This window comes from Hermetia illucens, chromosome 2 (genome assembly GCF_905115235.1).
Source record: "Hermetia illucens chromosome 2, iHerIll2.2.curated.20191125, whole genome shotgun sequence".
Lineage (NCBI taxonomy): Eukaryota > Metazoa > Arthropoda > Insecta > Diptera > Stratiomyidae > Hermetia > Hermetia illucens.
The window spans coordinates 70,611,519-70,629,529 of NC_051850.1; the positions used below are offsets into that span (position 1 = coordinate 70,611,519).

The 18,011-nt window shown below is 44.1% G+C and overlaps 1 long non-coding RNA gene across 1 annotated transcript; it reads left to right on the forward strand.

Annotated features, from left to right (window-relative positions):
- Window positions 1-1,784: 1,784 nt before the first annotated feature.
- LOC119649945 lies at window positions 1,785-3,800 on the forward strand. Its single transcript, XR_005249219.1, has 3 exons — window positions 1,785-2,019; window positions 3,463-3,619; window positions 3,672-3,800. It is a non-coding gene; the product is annotated as an uncharacterized LOC119649945 (long non-coding RNA).
- The last annotated feature ends 14,211 nt before the right edge of the window (window positions 3,801-18,011 follow it).

Consider the following 18,011-nt stretch of genomic DNA (forward strand, 5'->3'; position numbering starts at 1 on the left):
TTTACAACTTTTAGTGGAAAATTCTCAGAGAGGAATTCACAAAAAAAATGAAGTTTTAATTTATATTATATTGGAAAAAAAACTTCCGTGTCGGTGTTCCAAATTTGACCGCAGAATCCAGCAATTCTTTTTTTCTGACATTCTACCGCCAACTCATGGCACTCTGTTTTGCACTCCTGTGGCGAGCTCCAAACTGAGTGGAGAGCGCCGGTGGCGTCATCTGACCGCTCGCTCAAGCTCCATCAATCCGTGAAGCTAACACGCCGCTGTTTTGAGGCGCACACGGGCTTCAGCCTTGGACAAGGAGACCGCCTTTTCGTGTCCACCGATCTCGAGCTGGAAGAAATGTTCTCCCCACTCGAGAACGCGATACGGGCCTTCATAAGAAGCCTGCAGCGGCTTCCTGACGGCATCTGTCCTAACCAGGACGTGCGCACACGTGTCCAGTTCCTTGGGCGCACAGACAGGTGCGGACGAGTGATGGGTGGGAGAAGTGGCCTTGATGCGCCGGAGATTGTCTCTCAGCAGGCGCGTCAACCCCGATTCTGTGAGAGCCGATCTCTTGTCGAAGATCGGATCACTTGGGAGTCTCGGGTTCTCCCCGTGTACCAGCTCCGCGGGACAGGCAGCAAATTCCTCTCGGTAGGTTGTACGTAGGCCGAGTAGTACGAGAGGCAAGACTTGGGTCCAGTACGAATCGTCGCGTGCCATAATGGCGGTTTTCAGCGTCCGGTGCCAACGTTCTAGCATCCCATTGTTCTGCGGGTGGTATGCCGTAGTCCGCTGGCGTTTAAATCCCACGAGTTTGCTTACCCGAAGCGCGAGCTTCCGGTATTCCGACTTGTTTTATGTTTATGTTCTTTATTGAATATACACGTGATTGATTGATTTTATTATGAATGAATTTTGCAAATTTTTCTTAAAATTTCTGAAAGCGAGGAGTTCAGTTGTTCGTAATTGAATGCAACATTCGATTTACTAACAATAAAATTTAATGATGACTTCATTTTTGCTTGCAGTATTAACAAATCTGTGATCATCTTATCAAATTGGAATTTCGAAATCGAATATCTCTGAGACTTTTCCACGGACTTTTATAGATATGGACTTTATTCGTAAATAGAGATGTTACCTACAAATCTTAATTCATAACTTTCCTTTAGCCATAATAGTTCCAGAGATACAGTATGTTTATTAAATTTCACTATACATTATATCGGTTCAAATGATGTCATCAGCAATTTGACGTTTCGTATTGATATTACCTTGTTTAGTCTGTATACACTGTTGCCACGTGGGCGCACACTAATACACTGTATCATATCCACGGCACTAAACCAGTCCTCACTCGTGGAGTTTTGCTGGCACAACTCTCGTCGCGGATGAACGTGTGCAAGACTTTTCTGTCTGCATAAAATTTCAAAGAATATGCTGGGAGTTGAATCTCCTGTATATAGTCTTCTTGCTCTTTTCATATTTTCCAGCAGGTAGCGTTTAACATATCAGACACAAAAGAATTCTTCCATATACATATTTACTCTTAGAATATTCATACTATCCAGTAGCAGGCGTTACGTATCTAACAAGGAAGGTGTCCAGCAGAGTACAGACAAAAGCATTCATACTATCCAGGAAATACCGTGTCAGGCCCAAAAGAATTCTTCCATACATTTACTATCAGAATATTCATATTATCCGGCAGGAGGCGTTCCATATACGTACAGACACTCTAAAGCCAGAAGTTAATTCGTCTTGGGTTTGGTTCAGGAGGATGATGAGAACGCGCTTCTGAGGGTCGTCGTCGTAGGAACCATCTGATAAAATAAAAGATGATGATGCTGATCGTATGCGTAATGTCAAGTAACCGACAGTGAACTGATGAACGTCTGTTGTCAAGTTTTGCGGAAGATGGTGCTGTTGTTTAACTAAGTCGATTGCTGCCTTTAAATTCCTGATGTCTTTCGAGTTTTTGCGGAGGATTAGTTTGTGAAGTTTTACGAATTTTTACAGCAAAAGAAGGTGGTGTTGTATTAATTGATAATGTTGGTTGAAATGCTTCATTAACTTCATTCTAATATAGATGATGGGCGCTGATTATAAGTGACATTTGCTTAATGTTGGAGTTGGCCTTATATTTTAAAAGACCGGTTGACCTTTACGTTTCTTGATATGTTCAATGGTGTGTCTTCCCTTCCCGTGAAAATTAAATTATTAGGATAATATAATTGTATCCAAGGGGTTGATTTACCAGTATACTCTATATCAAACATTTTTGGAAGGTTATTCTCCTGATTTAGTAATGACATCTCGAACATCTCGACATCTCTCTTGAGATTGATGCTGCTGCTTTTATCTGGCCTCGCACATTGGTCAGGGTCAGCCTATTCAGTCTTATTAATTTCGTCAGGATACCGAATTCTCTCATGGCCGTGTACAGTTTTACCCTGACTATGCTATCATAGCCGGCTTAAAATCGATGAACAGTTTTTCCATCGCTTGCCGCAGAGAGAAAATCTGATCTGCTGCTGATTTGCCTGGAGTAAAGCCTCTTTGGTATGGGCCAATGGTGTTCTGGGCGTATGGGGTTATCCGGCCTAGCAAGATAGCGGAGAATATCTTATAGATAGTACTCAGCAACGTGATACCTCTATAATTGCCGCACTGTGCGATCCTTTTATGTATGGCGGCGTTCGATCAACACGTGGTCAATTTGGTTGAAAATGGTCCCGTCTGGAGAGGCCCATGTATGTTTGTGGACCGCTTTCCGTGCAAACCAGGCACTTCCAACAACCATTTCGTGCTAATTGAATAATCCGCAGTCCGTTATCATTTGTTTTTTCGTGTAACCTATGGGAGCCAACGTATCGCCTGAATACGGTCTCCTTCCCTACTACTGCTGTTAAAATCCCCAAGTATACATTTTAATATTATATCTGGGACAGGCTTCGAGGGTTCCTTCTCCGACTCTGCAGTCTCCTCTGTAGGGTCGTGAACGTTAATGAAGCTTATATTTCTAAACTTGCCTGGCAAACGCAGAGTGCATAGCCGTTCGCTTATGTTTTCAAAGTCGATAACAGCAGGTTTCATTTTTTGGCTGACTAAGAAACCTACTCCGAGTACATGGTTTACTGGATGGCCACTATTATATATGGTGTAGTGGCTCTTCTCCAGTGAACCGGTCCCTGTCCAACGCATCTCCTGTAACGCTGTTACATCAGCCCAATATTGGGACAGGGTATCGGCTAGCTACTCATCAGCTTCATCTCTGTACAGGGAGGGCACGTTCCATGAGAAAATGCGCAAATCGTTAATCCGTTGTCGTTGCCGGGTTCGTCGTTGTAAAATCCATCCTGTCCGAGGCTCCTTTCGTAGTTTCGTAACATCGGTTTTCTGTGTAGGGTTGTCAGCCCTACCCAACCCCCAACCTGGAGGACCAGTTGGTACAGTTTGTCCCGTTTTTAGGCGCGGGAGACTCGCCTTCATCCTTCTCCGTCTGCAGCTTTTCGTTCTGAATTGGCGTATAGAACTTTCAATAAACTAAAACAATTGAGATGAAGCATGGATGATAGGAATAGATGCAAGGAAGAATGAAGATGATGGAAGGATCGAATCGATAAAGGTATTTACAAAAACGTTTTCCGATCTGTTCATGTTTGAAATAATAATTTAAGATCATAATCACGACAATGATAGAATTACTCAATGGCAGAAATAATCATCATCATCAGCGGCGCAACAACCGGTATCCGGTCTAGGCCTGCCTTAATAAGGAACTCCAGACATCCCGATTTTGAGCCGAGGTCCACCAATTCGATATCCCTAAAAGCTGTCTGGTGTCCTGACCTACGCCATCGCTCCATTCTAGACAGGGTCTGCCTCGTCTTCTTTTTCTACCATAGAAATTGCCCTTATAGACTTTCCGGGCGCGATCATTCTCATCCATACCGATTAAGTGACCCGCCCATCGTAACTATTGAGCCGGATTTTATCCACAACCAGACGGTCATGGTATCGCTCATAGATTTCGTCATTGTGTAGGCTACGGAATCGTCCATCCTCATGTAGAGGGCGAAAAATTCTTCGGAGGATTCTTCTCTCGAACGCGGCCAATGGCAGAAATAATAATAAAAAAAATATATACTCTCCGCTATTAATAACCCAATATATAGATACATAAGTTGTTTTTCCGTGTTATTTCACTTTATTATATTCTTTTCTAACTTATTTCAAATTTTCTGTGAGAAAACTTCAATTTAACCATTTCAAGGAAATGTTGATTTATTATTATATGATAAATAACTTTAATATATTGCTGTAGGTTAAGAAGATATAAAATACTCAAAGCGAATATGATTAAACGAAATTTATAAAAGAATGAAACAAAAAAAAAACAAAAAACCAAAATCATAAAGAGGACAAAAATATCTCGAATCATTTAATGCAATAGTACTTAAGTTTCCGCATGTAAACCAGAACAAAACATGACAACGGTTTCCGAGGTAGAAACCATTTATTATTCAATTATACGTTACATTGAATTGTTACACATTATGCTTTAGTTGCGGCTCTTCCTGTCCACAGTTATTGCTATGATATTATATTATCGGTAATTACGAATTGAATTGGGTTTTCTGTGATTTAGTCCCTTCCCTTATTAGCCCGTTTGGTAGTTTGGCTCCTTTGGGATTAAAATCTTCGGTGTTGTTAATCCGCTTTAAGCCTTCGCGTCTCTATTAGATTAGTTAACCGCGGGTGGGTTTAGTTTTGTTGACTCCTGACAGGGAGATAATATTGGAGAACCAAGAAACTCGACCTTCATCTCACCGTACTATTAGCATTCGGGTTAGTTCCAGCGCGTGCCGTCTGGTGGTCGGTCACGAATCTTTTAGGGGAGTTTGGTTGGTGGACAGCCTTAGTGACTGACAAGACACGCTGGACTCTCATCGTAACAGACTGCTTCCTCTTGGTTATATTGTGCAGCTCATGAAGATATTCTCCGTTCCAACGGCTCCTAAATTCTGGTTGAATGGATTTCACATGTTACCACCTCTGCAGTAATTTCAACTTCTGTAGCTACGGTCTGCAACTCTCCGTAGGTTAGAGAAGTCCTGTTGATGACCTTCTTTAGATGATGTTTAGCCGATTTTACTGCTGCTTCCCAGAGTTCACCGAAATATGGAGATCTGAATGGAATGAAATCGTTATCGCCAAATATTGTAGCTGGACGCCATGTTCTATTTATAAAGCGTTGAAGAGCGCCTATGAACGTATATTTTGTTGAGTCCGGCACAAACTCAAGGCAAACGACTTTTATTGAAAAACGCACGAAAAGTGATATATATGTTTTTGTAGGCTTTTTTACACGAGTTTTCTAATGAACGTGTATCGGGCCACAGAAGTCCACACCCACATTCATAAATGGCCTGGCAGGTGCAACTCTTTCACGAAGTAAATCATCCATGAATTGTGATGTCAGCTTTGGCTTCAAATGCGTGCGTTGAATGCATTGTCGAATAACCCTCTGAACCTCAACTCCCTTATAGTTTTGGTGGTTTACGTTAAATGCCAAGTAGGATTTTATAAGCTTCTTCCTACTCTCATCAGGCGATATTCATCTAAAAATGGAGTCAAGGAGTGCAGCATGTTTGAATGAGTTATCATAGTTTATTAAGTTTATGATTCCGCTAAAAGTAACACGGATTTAACTTCTCGCATTTTTAAGGTTTTGTTTGTAAAACAAAACCTTATTAAAATCGGTTTACTGTCTGTCTGTCTGTCTGTCTGTCCGTCACACGCATTTTTCTCGGAGACGGTTGTAGCGATTGGCACCAAATTTGGTAGAAAGGTGGAAACTGTGAACGCTCACGCATATAGTGAGTTACATCCTTTTAAGACGAATTTAAGGGGGTCCCCATACATGGAAAGGGAGGGTGTAAATTTTTTTTCATCAAATATAGTCATGTGGGGTATCAAATTAAAGGTCTCGATCAATACTTTTCGAAGCCAGTCTTAGTTTTGACATTTGTTGAAAAGGTGGGGAGTGCAGGGGGTTGAAAGTGGTCATTTTTTTAACGAACCCATTCTCAGAAACTACCCAACCGAAAAATCTGAAAAAAATCAGGGGGCTGTCACTATATAGTGCCTAGGCTCCGAAATACCCTCCATACCGATACCTGTTCAAATAAAGTTAATAATAGTACATTACTATAATTTTTAGTAATTAACAGGAAAACCCCCCTTAAGTTCACTCTAGAATCACAAAATTTTGCAACAATATAGGCTATAGTATAGAGCATGATCCTGCCAAATTTGGTGAAAATCGCACTATTGCTAACAAAGTAATACCAGGTCAAAGCTGTCGCTTCTCTGCAAATTCGAGACTATGAATGTCAATATCATTTGAAAGTGGCTATTTTCACATAATATATGCATATTTTACGTGCTACATGCTAATAAGACAAATGCACACCCAAATCTCTTTATAAAAGAAATACACAAAACCTTTCATACCTGAAGCGTCTAGCTTCCGGTTTCCCGACTTGTTTCTGTTGTGTGTATTGTTTTGATCTCTTCTGCTGGCCGGAATGATCATGTTGGTCCTAGAAACTATAACTCAGATAAGAGCTGACATCCCATGAGAAACAAGATTGGCTGGATTCTCTTTGGTTGGGATGTATTTCCATTGTTCTGCTGGGTTTCGGAAGCGTATCCACGATAATTTAATTATAGAATCATTCCAAAAATATATTTCGTTAGCCGAAAATGCCCTTTTTGTCTTTTCCACCAATTCGACCATTAGATGAGCTGCAAAAAATTCAAAATGAGGTAATGATGTGGTACAGAGTAACATTTCCGTGCTTGGCTATTGAATGAACGTATGGTGCTGAAAAGGCATGGAATGGGAAGTTTCGTCAACAATTTGAATTCCTCACAATAGGCTTCCCATTTAACCTTCAACTCTGACGGAATCTCAGTATCCCAATCCGAGGTTAGCACAGTTGTCGGATGAATATTTTTATCTTCGAGATAACTGAGTTTATTAATCCGAGATGAATTACTCATGGAGAAACACCGTGAGAAGCATCGCCCTCTTTACATTGCCTTTCTGGATCTAGAGAAAGCGTTTGACCGTGTACCACACGAACTCATCTGGTATGCTTTACGACAACACTTCGTGCCGGAAGAACTCGTGCGCTAAGTTCAATTGCTCTACCACGATCCGAAAAGTAAAGTTCGAAGTATGGCGGGTGTATGAAAACCGCTTCGTGTCTCTGTTGGAGTTCATCAAGGAAGTGCCCTCTCACCACTCCTCTTTGTCCTTGTTATGGACACCGTCACACGGGATATCCAACGTCCAGCGCCCTACACACTGCTTTATGCAGATGATGTTTTCCTAGCATCTGATAGCAAAAATGATCTCGAGCAACTTGTTCAAAAATGGAATGATCGCCTCATGCAACACGGTCTCAGATTGAATTTAAACAAAACTGAATTTTTGACGACCGATCCCCATGAAACAGGCACAATCACTGTCAGCGGCAGTGATCTGCCCAGATCTGAGCGATTTAAATACCTCGGGTCAACGCTATCAGCCAATGGAGAGCTGCGTTATGAAATTGCTTCACGCATTAACGCAACCTGGATGAAGTGGCGTTCCACAACTGGTGTCCTTTGTGATCGACGTATCAACGAACGTCTCAAATCTAAAATTTACCGCAATGTCGCCCGTCCAGTCGCTCTCTATGGTTCTGAGTGTTGGCCGACCATAAAAGACAATGAACGGCGTCTCGCGGTAATGGAGACGAAGATGCTACGTTGGACTAGTGGCGTCACACGTTTAGATCACATCCGAAATGAGGGTATCCGCGATCGTTATGGGGTTGCACCGATCGTGGAAAAGTTGCGAGAGAGGCGTCTTCGATGGTATGGTCACGCAATTCGTGCAAACGAGAATTCACTTGCAAAGATTGGTCTGAACATCGAAGTCGATGGTAAACGACCAAAAGGCAGACCTAAGCAACGGTGGCTTGATACGCTGGATGGGGATTTGAAAGCCTCGAGATTGCACCCAGATCAGGCATTCGATAGAGCCAAATGGCGAAGCCGATCACGACAAGCCGACCCTGCTTGTGAACGGGACAAAGGCTGAAGAAAAAGAAGAAAGAAGATTAATCCGAGGTGAACGTAGATATGATCGACATTGGCAAAACAGTGTTCGTATGATTCTCCTAACATCCGGCACATTTACTCGAATTACAAATACACACACACCTTGGGGATACCATATTAAATCTAACGACTTCGTGTAAGTTTCTTGATTTTCGTTGAATGTTGCTAACGCTTCTAGGTCTTTTTTCGACGACCCTTAATAGATCAGGGTGGTCAGAACACCATTTTCTCAGAGGAAAACCATCCTTTTTTGAGCAGCTTTTGTAGTTCCATATGTTACTGAACGAAGTTTGTAGCACCTAATTGATTCTGATGGTTGATCTCTCCACAAATTAAGTTGAAAATTCGGATGTTCTTTCGAGGCAAGAATCTGTCTATACATTTTGGTTATGTCAGCAGTGAAGACATATTTGTGAAGTGAACAGGTCATCCTCTAGGCTTTACATGATGCATTGAACATAACCCATAACTTTGTGGTTGTACTTTCGGAAGGAAGTTGTTATATTGTTACTTTTATGGATGATCTCTAATTGCAAGAATCGACGCATCGCGATGTCCTTGGAATTTGCTAAGCATTCCGGGTCTCGCTTGAATGGTAGCTCGGCGACAAAGTGACCATCTTCATTTTGATATGTTGTTTGATGGTAGTGATCTTCACAAGCTTTCTTTTGCTTCGTTGTAGCACGAATGGAGGTCTGACATTCATCTAAGGTCCAAAATTTCTGAAGATAATCATCTAGAACACTTGTGCTGTTTCCGCAAAATGATGAATTGCTGTTTTTATTATTGGCCGCTTTTCCCACTACTATCCACGCCAGAACCGAGATTTAGAGAACTGGTAATTCAGAAGACATTTTGATTTGCCTAACTGAGATAAGGGCAGTATAAATTTCTGCTCCCAAGAGCATGTCCACTCCCTTAGGCTTGAAGAACTCTGGATTTACAAGTTGGGTTTACAATTGGGCCAAGAGGCAATGTTGATCCATCGCGTGGGCTGCTGCGCAGTTATTTGTGGTATTATGACTGCTTTGACTGTCGAGCTTGTAGCTATTTGAATGAATTGGTATATTGATGATGCCTGGAGTTTAAAGACTTGTTGATCCTATGCAATTTATATGGATCTTTTGTTGATTGCTCTTACCCCAAGTTTTATGAATAATCTTTCTGTTATAAAGTTTAACTGTGGTCCTGAGTTCAGGACAGGGTTTTTCCCTTCTGATTTCATTGAATGACTAAGAGTTTGCGTTTTCGGTTTAGAATATTCTTTCTCCATGTACAGCAATCCGTTATGTCGCTTATCGCACTTAAATACCTTCTCAGGCAATTCAAACAGTATTGGAGTTTTTTCGCAGTCTCTATGGCTTCAAGTACACCGAGGTTAAGAAACTCGGAACGTTTATAAATCTTGTTGTTTCTGAAAAATGGGACACTCTAGTTTCTTTTTTGATAGTAACAATGCTGGACATTTTAGGAAATCGTTTAATTTCGGAACCTCTCGAAGGTTCTGTAAACTTTGCTTGAACAAACGATGAGACATGACTTTTCTTAGCAGTAGATACGTGTAGTGTGCTTTACACGTTCAATGCTGGATAAAATAAATAGTTCCTGTGTGCTAGACACAGCTACGAATATCGCAAGTTAATCTTGTAAATAAGTAGCCGCGGACAAGCAGAACGTTTCCCTTTGTGTTCGCCCTCCCTTACCGATTCTTCCCGTTCAGGGGGAGTAAACCTCCTTAACAAATCCGTAATCCGGGGTGAAGGGATCGACGCGCCTATCGGATGAATTGCAGTGACGTTACACTGTATTTCAGCGGCTCCCCTCCAAATACCTTCCCTACCTTTGGAGGTAACCATGGGGCATTGCAACATTGGGGCTCTGTTGCAGGGTTGACTGCTTCCCCAATACTCGTGGGAATAAAATTGGGGAAAACAATTTAAATTCTCTTAATGGGACCCCAGGGACACGAAGACAGTACCCAACACGGTTAAGGGTCCTTCAACAACATCAGAGCGGCTCTTCGCCCTTGGATGTTTTGGCGGTTATGCAGTCAACCACCAGGGACGGAAGATCTAGGCGTCGTATGGTTTGGACGAACCAACTCAACGAATTTATCGTCCGCGCCTATTACCGTGTCACGGCTTTAGAACGGAATCCATCAGGGTACAGACATCGATTACATGTCGCGTTCATAACCTTTGACCGCATTTCAGGTCGCATTCACAGAGACGAGATTCTCCCAGACGCTAGACCAAAGATCCCAAAACTGAAGTTTACTTCGGCAACTACTAAAATCATTGCTGCCGTTGATAGAATTTTGGCTGATCGTTTGGCTGGCAAGTGTACTGCTACAGAGGTTCTCAGCCTGATCTACCTTGCAACTGCTACGGTTATTCGCCTCCATAATCAACATCTTAGAACGAATAACAGAGGTATGCGCATTAGGACTTAACCGTTTGGGTTTTTCGACTCAATAAAAGAGTCGAAAAGTTGAAAAAGGAGATTGGCCATGTCACACAAGCACTTCTTGGAAATCCATCACGAAGGGTGTTTAGGAGCTTGTATTCTTTTCCTTTTGACAAATTTAAGAGATTTTATTCTTCGAAATAGGTTTCTGACATGTTTTTCGTATTTTACAAAATTCAATACACAATTTCAAAAAGTACTCTTATTATAACTCCGAGATATTAGAAATTATACTGATTTCCGTCTGTAACTGTTTTCTTTCTTCACGAAACTCGTTCTTCTTACAATGACTGCCTGACTGACTGTCTTTTCACTTATTATTATTATTTTTTCATCTAACGTTTCTCGTCACCTACTCTGTTCTTCACTCTTGTAGTGAGATCTGAACTGAGTGGAGAGCGCCGGTGACGTCATCTGTCCGCTGGTATTCGCGACATTCGAAATAAATTTCGAATGCCGCGAATCCTGCCGCGCCACATCACTCCGCTCCCAGATGAAACCGAGGGGTTTCAGCGACCGAATCCGGAACTGTGTTCCCCATCAGTCCTTGAAGCGAACGCGCCGTTGTTTAGGGATGCACACGGGCTTCAGCCTGGACAGGGAGACTGCTTTTTTGTGTCCACGGATCTCGAGCTGGAAGAAATGTTCTCCCCACTCGAGAACGCGATACGGGCCTTCGTAAGGAGCCTGCAGCGGCTTCCGGACGGCATCCGTCCTGACCAGGACGTGCGTACACGTGTCCGGTTCCTTGGGTGCACAGACAGGTGCGGACGAGTGATGGGTGGGAGGAGTGGCCTTGATGCGCCGGAGATTGTCTCTCAGCAGACGCACCAACCCCAATTCTGTGAGACCCGATCTCTTGTTGAAGACCGGATCCAGCTCCGCGGGGCTGGCAGCAAATTCCTCTCGGCGGCTTGTACGTAGGCCGAGTAGGACGAGAGGCAAGACTTGGGTTCAGGACGAATCGTCGCGTGCCATAATGGCGGCTTTCAGCGCCCGGTGCCAACGTTCTAGCATCTCATTGGATTGCGGGTGGTATGCCGTAGTCCGTTGGCGTTTAAACTCTAGGAGTTTGCCTAACTCCGAGAAAAGGGTGGACTCAAATTGCATTCCCTGGTCAGTGATGACCACTGCAGGGACGCCAAAGCGAGGTATCCACTCTCGACAGAGGGCTTCGGCACATGATTGCGCCGTAATGTCCTTCAGAGGTATTTCCTCAGGCCACCGCGTAAATCTGTCGATGATTGTGAGACAATACCTATAACCGTGTGAGTCTCGCAAAGACCCTACTATGTCGAGGTGTATTGTGTGGAACCGCTTGGTAGTGCGGGGGAATGAGCCCACTTCTTTCCTTACATGCCTGGAGACTCTGGCCCAAGAAGTGACGTCCTTATTCATAGAGGGCCAGAAGTATTTCTCGGTGACTAGCCGATTTGTTGTCCTGATGCCTGGATGCGCTAAGTCGTGAACTGCGTGGAACACTTCCTTGCGAATGGTGGCCGGAATGTATGGTCGAGGTCCCTTTTCCGAGCCTTCGCAGCAGAGAGAGGTTTGAGCCGGAGATGGGCAACTCCCGAAATTTGTATTTGGGGTTGGATTTGAGGCTCTGAAGTGCTGCTTCATCCTCCTGCGCCTTGGCAATAGTCGAGAAATCGAGTGAGGCGGGGATGTTAACTTCGGAGACACGAGACAAAGCGTCAGCAACTATGTTGTCATTGCCGGACACATGCTGGATGTCTCACGTAAACTGGCTTATAAAGCTCAGATGTCGAAGCTGACGAGGGGACGCTTTGTCGGGCTTCTGTTTTAAAGCATACGTGAGAGGCTTATGGTCCGTGAACACTCTGAACGGCCTGCCTTCTAGGGAGAAACGGAAGTATTTGATGCTCAAGTACGCGGCAAGCAGTTCGCGATCGTAGGTGCTGTAGTTCCGTTGAGCGGAATTCAACTGCTTCGAGAAGAAGCTCAACGGCTGCCAAACTTGATCCACCTTTTGGTGAAGGGCAGCACCTACTGCGATGTCAGAGGCATCAACAAAAACGGCTAGGGGTGCATCTTGCAGAGGGAATGCCAAGAGTGTAGCGTCGGCCAGTTGTTGACGGGATTTGTCAAACGCGCAGATAGCTTCTTCAGACCACACGATATCTCGTGTGTCCTTAGTTTTGGGGCTAGACAAGTACGCGTTCAAAACGGATTGATGTTGGGCGGCCTTGGGCAGGAAACGATGGTAGAAATTTAGCATGCTCAAGAACCTCCTCAACTCCTTCACTGTCTTCGGACGCGGGAAGCTTGTAATCGCTTGTACCTTGTCTGGGTTGGGCTGTAGTTCTTTAGGGGAAATGGAGTGGGCGAGGAATCTCTCCTGTTTTTGAATTTCTCAACGTTTAGGACTAAACCGACCTGAAGGAGACGTCGAAAAATGCACTCGAGATGGGCTAAGTGCTCAGACTCAGTGGAAGAAGCGACCAAAACATCATCCAAATATACGAAACAGAAGTCGAGGTTTCGCAGGACTGAGTGAATGAACCTTTGAAAGGTTTGCGCCGCATTGCACAATCCGAAAGTCATTCAGGTGAACTCAAAGAGTCCAAAGGGTGTACATATTGCCGTCTTTGGAATGTCTTCAGGAGCTACTGGGATTTGGTGATAAGCCTTGGATAAGTCCAAAGTTGGAAAGATGCGGCAATTCGCGAGGTGATGCGCAAAGTTGTGGATGAGTGGAATTGGATATCGGTCAGGAACAGTCTGTGCATTTAGCCTTCTGTAATCCCCACATGGGCGCCATTCGCCGTTTGGCTTAGGGACCGTATGCAGTAGGGAAGACCAACAGCTGTTTGAGGGCCTGCAGATACCCTGTTAAACGAGTTGTCCAAACTCTTTCCGTGCAATAGCCAGTTTCTGGGATGGTAGAGGACGCACCTTCGAGAAGATTGGGGAACCAGTAGTGATAATGTGGTGCTGCACATTGCGCTTCACTGGTTTGGAGAGACTACACTCGGTAGTAATCTGGCTGAAGTTTTGGAGAAGTGCCCGAACACGAGAGTCGGTAATGTCTTCTAAAAGAACGGAAAGATTATTGCCTGGGTGAGATACCATTTGTCCCGACGAATTAAGGTTGGTCGTGGAATCTATAAGAGACTTGTTTTGCAAGTCTACCAGCAATCCATAGGAGGTCTGCGCCTAGTATGGGGAAGCTGACATCCGTCAGGATGAAACGTCACGAAAACGTCCTACGCAAGGCAAGACTCATGTCCACTTGCCTATACCCGCATGTGTTTATGGGGGGGAATTTGCTGCCGCCAGTTTAAGCGGTTGTGGGAAAAGTTGATGTTGCCGAGGCACGGGAAGAACCGAAACCTCCGCACCAGGATCGATGAGGTAGTTGCGCCTGCTGAGAGGGTCGTAAATTGTTAGGCGATGTGGCGCTGCGTTCTGGGTGGCCGTCGCCAAGACCCCCCGCGGACCTAGTTTTTTGCGGCAGGCGTGAATTTACAAGGGATTGTACACTTGGTGGCTTTATCGCCGAATCTGCGGTGGTACTAGCAAATCCCTCGGTCCGTGGACTGTCCTGACGACCTGCTACCTGATCGCCCTTTTCGGGTGGCAGACCGCGAGTGAGCTCGTGATCTGGCGCCCGAACATTGAGGGTCCAGCGTCGCCCGCATCTCGGCCACACTGGCTGTTAAGGCGGCTATTTCGTGCCTTAAGTCGTTCGATGGCTGTTGAACGGCTGCTATGGTCGGGCGTACGTGCACCTCGTGCACTTTGATGGCCGCAGCTGCCAGTGCCTCCAAGGAATCTGAGACACACGCGAGGACCGCTTGGGTGCCTTCCGGGAGCCGACGCAGCCAAATGGACTTCATCAACTCGTTGTCGATCTTACTTTCACCCAATTGCTTCATTTCGCGGAGCAATTGGCTGGGAGTCCGATCTGCCAACAAGTGATCCAGTTTTGCTGACTCACTTACTGACAGGCGCCTGATTAATTCGGTCTTGAGCAGTGAATATGAAGCCGATTTCACTACGTCAGACACGAGCACGATGGACTCCTCGTCCAGGCCGACTACCGCGCGATTAAAACGGGTCGCATCCGCTGTGATCCCGGACATCTGGAACTGTGCTTCCAAATGCACGAACCACAGTTCGGGATTCCGCCGCCAAAACGGAGGGACGCGCACGGCGAGGGCGGTCACTTGCGGGTCCGATGGGCCTGCCGCGTCTTTGTTGTCGATCGACATCTTGACTAATAAAAAGAAAACTTCTTTTCAACGCGAGTGTTACAGCGAAGACGCGGTGAAACTGATCTAGTCGACACGGCAGGCCGAACCCACAAATGCACGTACGAGCGAAAAAACAAAGCGACACCAACGACGCACCCTAAAGCAAAAAGCTCGCTAAAAGAGCGGAGAGCAAGCGAAAAGATGATGATGCAAACGCCTCGACGCCGTCTCTTGCGGCGATTTTGTTTTTATTCTTACCACCGTTTTTAAAACAAAAAATTTTAATGAAATTATAAATAATAATAACGCGGCGGTGTCTGCGGGGGCTGCAGTGATGGCGGCGGCTTCGAACCCTGCGGCGATGACGCTGGTCTTGACGGCGGGGGCTGCTTCCGATAGCACCACAGGTTTTGTGATTGGAACTGAATTACATTCTGATGTAGTGACTGTATATGTTTTTTGACGTTAGAACGGAAATATCGATCGTTTTCGAAAGACGCGTAGTAAATTCGGTTAATTATGGGGTGGAGGAATGTTGGAAATGCTTCTCCCACTTCGGAGTTTCCTTCCAAGATGGAGAACATGGACATTTAATACGTTTGCAATGATTCGATCAGCACTGTGCGCGATTTTCGGGGTCACCAATTTAGGAGCTTGTATTCTTTTCCTTTTGACAAATTCAAGAGCTTTTATTCTTCGAAATAGGTTTTTGACATGTTTTTCGTATTTTACAAAGTTCAATACACAATTTCAAAAAGTACTCTTATTATAACTCCGAGATATTAGAAATTATACTGATTTCCGTCTGTAACTGTTTTCTTTCTTCACGAAACTCGTTCTTCTTACAATGACTGCCTGACTGACTGTCTTTTCACTTATTATTATTATTTTTTCATCTAACGTTTCTCGTCACCTACTCTGTTCTTCACTCTTGTAGCGAGGTCTGAACTGAGTGGAGAGCGCCGGTGACGTCATCAGTCCGCTGGGGGCTGCGAACATCATTGGAAACTACCATCTGTCCAATGATATGCCAATCGAAGAAATCCTTGAGGTGCTGAAGCAGAAACTTGCGGTATTCTCCAATCGCATCGGTAGGTATCAAAAAAGCTTTCAGCAAAGGAAAGACAACACCTTGTTCTTCCAAAATCAACGGAGACTTTATAAAAATCTCACCAACTCGGGAAAGTCGGGAAAGTCGGGAAAGTAACCTCGATCTGGATCAGGCAGAAGACTTCTGCAGAAGTATTTGAAGCGAACCTAGCCGTTGCAGTTTAGAAGCAGCTTGGCTCCCACACCTTATGTGTTCATGCGAAGTCCTCTCCGAAATGACCATGCCTGACATTACTGAAGTTAACGTAGAAGCAGCCCTTGAAAAGACAGGTAATTGGAAGGCTCCAGGGGTTGACAAGATTCACAACTTCTGGCTGAAGCGGTTCAAGAGCCTTCAACGGGCATTGGCAAATCATTTTAATCAGATGATTGTCGATCCGAAATTAGTTCCACAATTTTTCACCAAGGGGATAACTTTTCTCATTCCCAAGGGACTGGGTGCCTCTTACTCTTCAAAATGTCGACCTAATTGTCTTGTCTTCCTATCGACAAGGTCTTCACTTCAGTTCTGTGCGCGAACATCTCAAAACATCTTGATGTTCGTAAATTGATAGCTGAGGAGCAAAAGGGACGCGCAAAAGGCTCCCGAGGCTGCAAAGAACAGCTTATACTCGATACGGTCGCTGTAAAGCAGGCTGTCCATCAGAAACAAAATATCTCGACAGCCTACATCGATTATAAATCAGCCTTTGACTCCATATCACATTCGTGGTTACTACAAGTGTTACGCTTGTATAAAATCAACCCGAATGTCGTCCTTCTTCTGAGAACAGTAATGAAGAATTGGAGCACGGAGCTATCGGTATCCTCACAAACATCAGGAGAGATAAAAAGTTAGATATTGTCTTCTATTTGTAGTTAACTCTAAAATTGATAGACCAGTAGCTTACTCCAAACTACAATTTTATTTTATTACGTATATATACATTTCGGGAGCAACTTACTCCGTTCATCAGTACAAAGCTACTACTAATCAGGAGAGATACCAATCAGGCGTGGCATTTTCCAAGGCGACTCTCTAAGCACACTGTGGTTTTGTTTGACTTTGAATTCGCTATCCCATCTTTTGCATGAAAGCAAATACGGGTTCCAAGTCATGTACATTGACGACATCAAATTGTATGCCAAAGAGGAGAACCAACTTCGCTCCTTGCTGGACATCACCATCCAGTTCAGCAGGGATATCGGGATGCAGTTGGGTTTGGAAAAATGTCGCATAAAAAAAAAATTTTTGGGGAAAACACCTACAACGAAGGATACAGCCAAAATAACATCCGAATTGAGGGTATGAATTCGGACGACGTGTACAAATACCTAGGCATATTGCAAGCAACAACACCTGCTGTGGCAATAATCAAATCTAAGTTGCTGGGGGAATTTAATATTGTCTTGTCTGGATCTTGTAATACTGATTTAGAATCTGTCAATAGACGTGTAAGGGTAGTTCTTACAAACAACAACATGCACAATAGAGCTGCGGAAAAATTGAGGATCACTATCTCACGTAATCAGGGAGGAAGGGGTACTTGATTTAAAAACGTTGCACTACAATCAAGTGCATTCTCTTCGTGAGTTTTTCTATGAGAAACAATTATCTAGCCAAATACATCAGGCTACCGTCATAACAGATAATAAATTATCTCATTTGAACTTGAAAAGCAGAGAATGGGATCCCAAGTCGAATGTTATTTCAGTCCAACAGAAGATCGACATGTGGAAAGAGAAACCCATTCACGAAGGTCATATAAGAAATTTGTTGTTGTCAGGCATTGACAACAATTGGTTGGCTAATGGTGTACTTTTCTATGAGCCCGAAGCATTCCTAACTTCAATTCAGGATGCTTCGCTCCCAAAAAAAATTATAAACGGTACATTTTTTACGACTCCTCAATCACCAACTCCAATTACAGGTTATACAACTGCGAAGAGGAGGCCATCCAGCACATAACATCTGCGTGCAGGATGTTGAGCAGTACCGAGTACACCAATCGTCATAACTCCGTCTGCAAGATTCTCCATCAAAATCTTGCGTTTAATTATAACTTG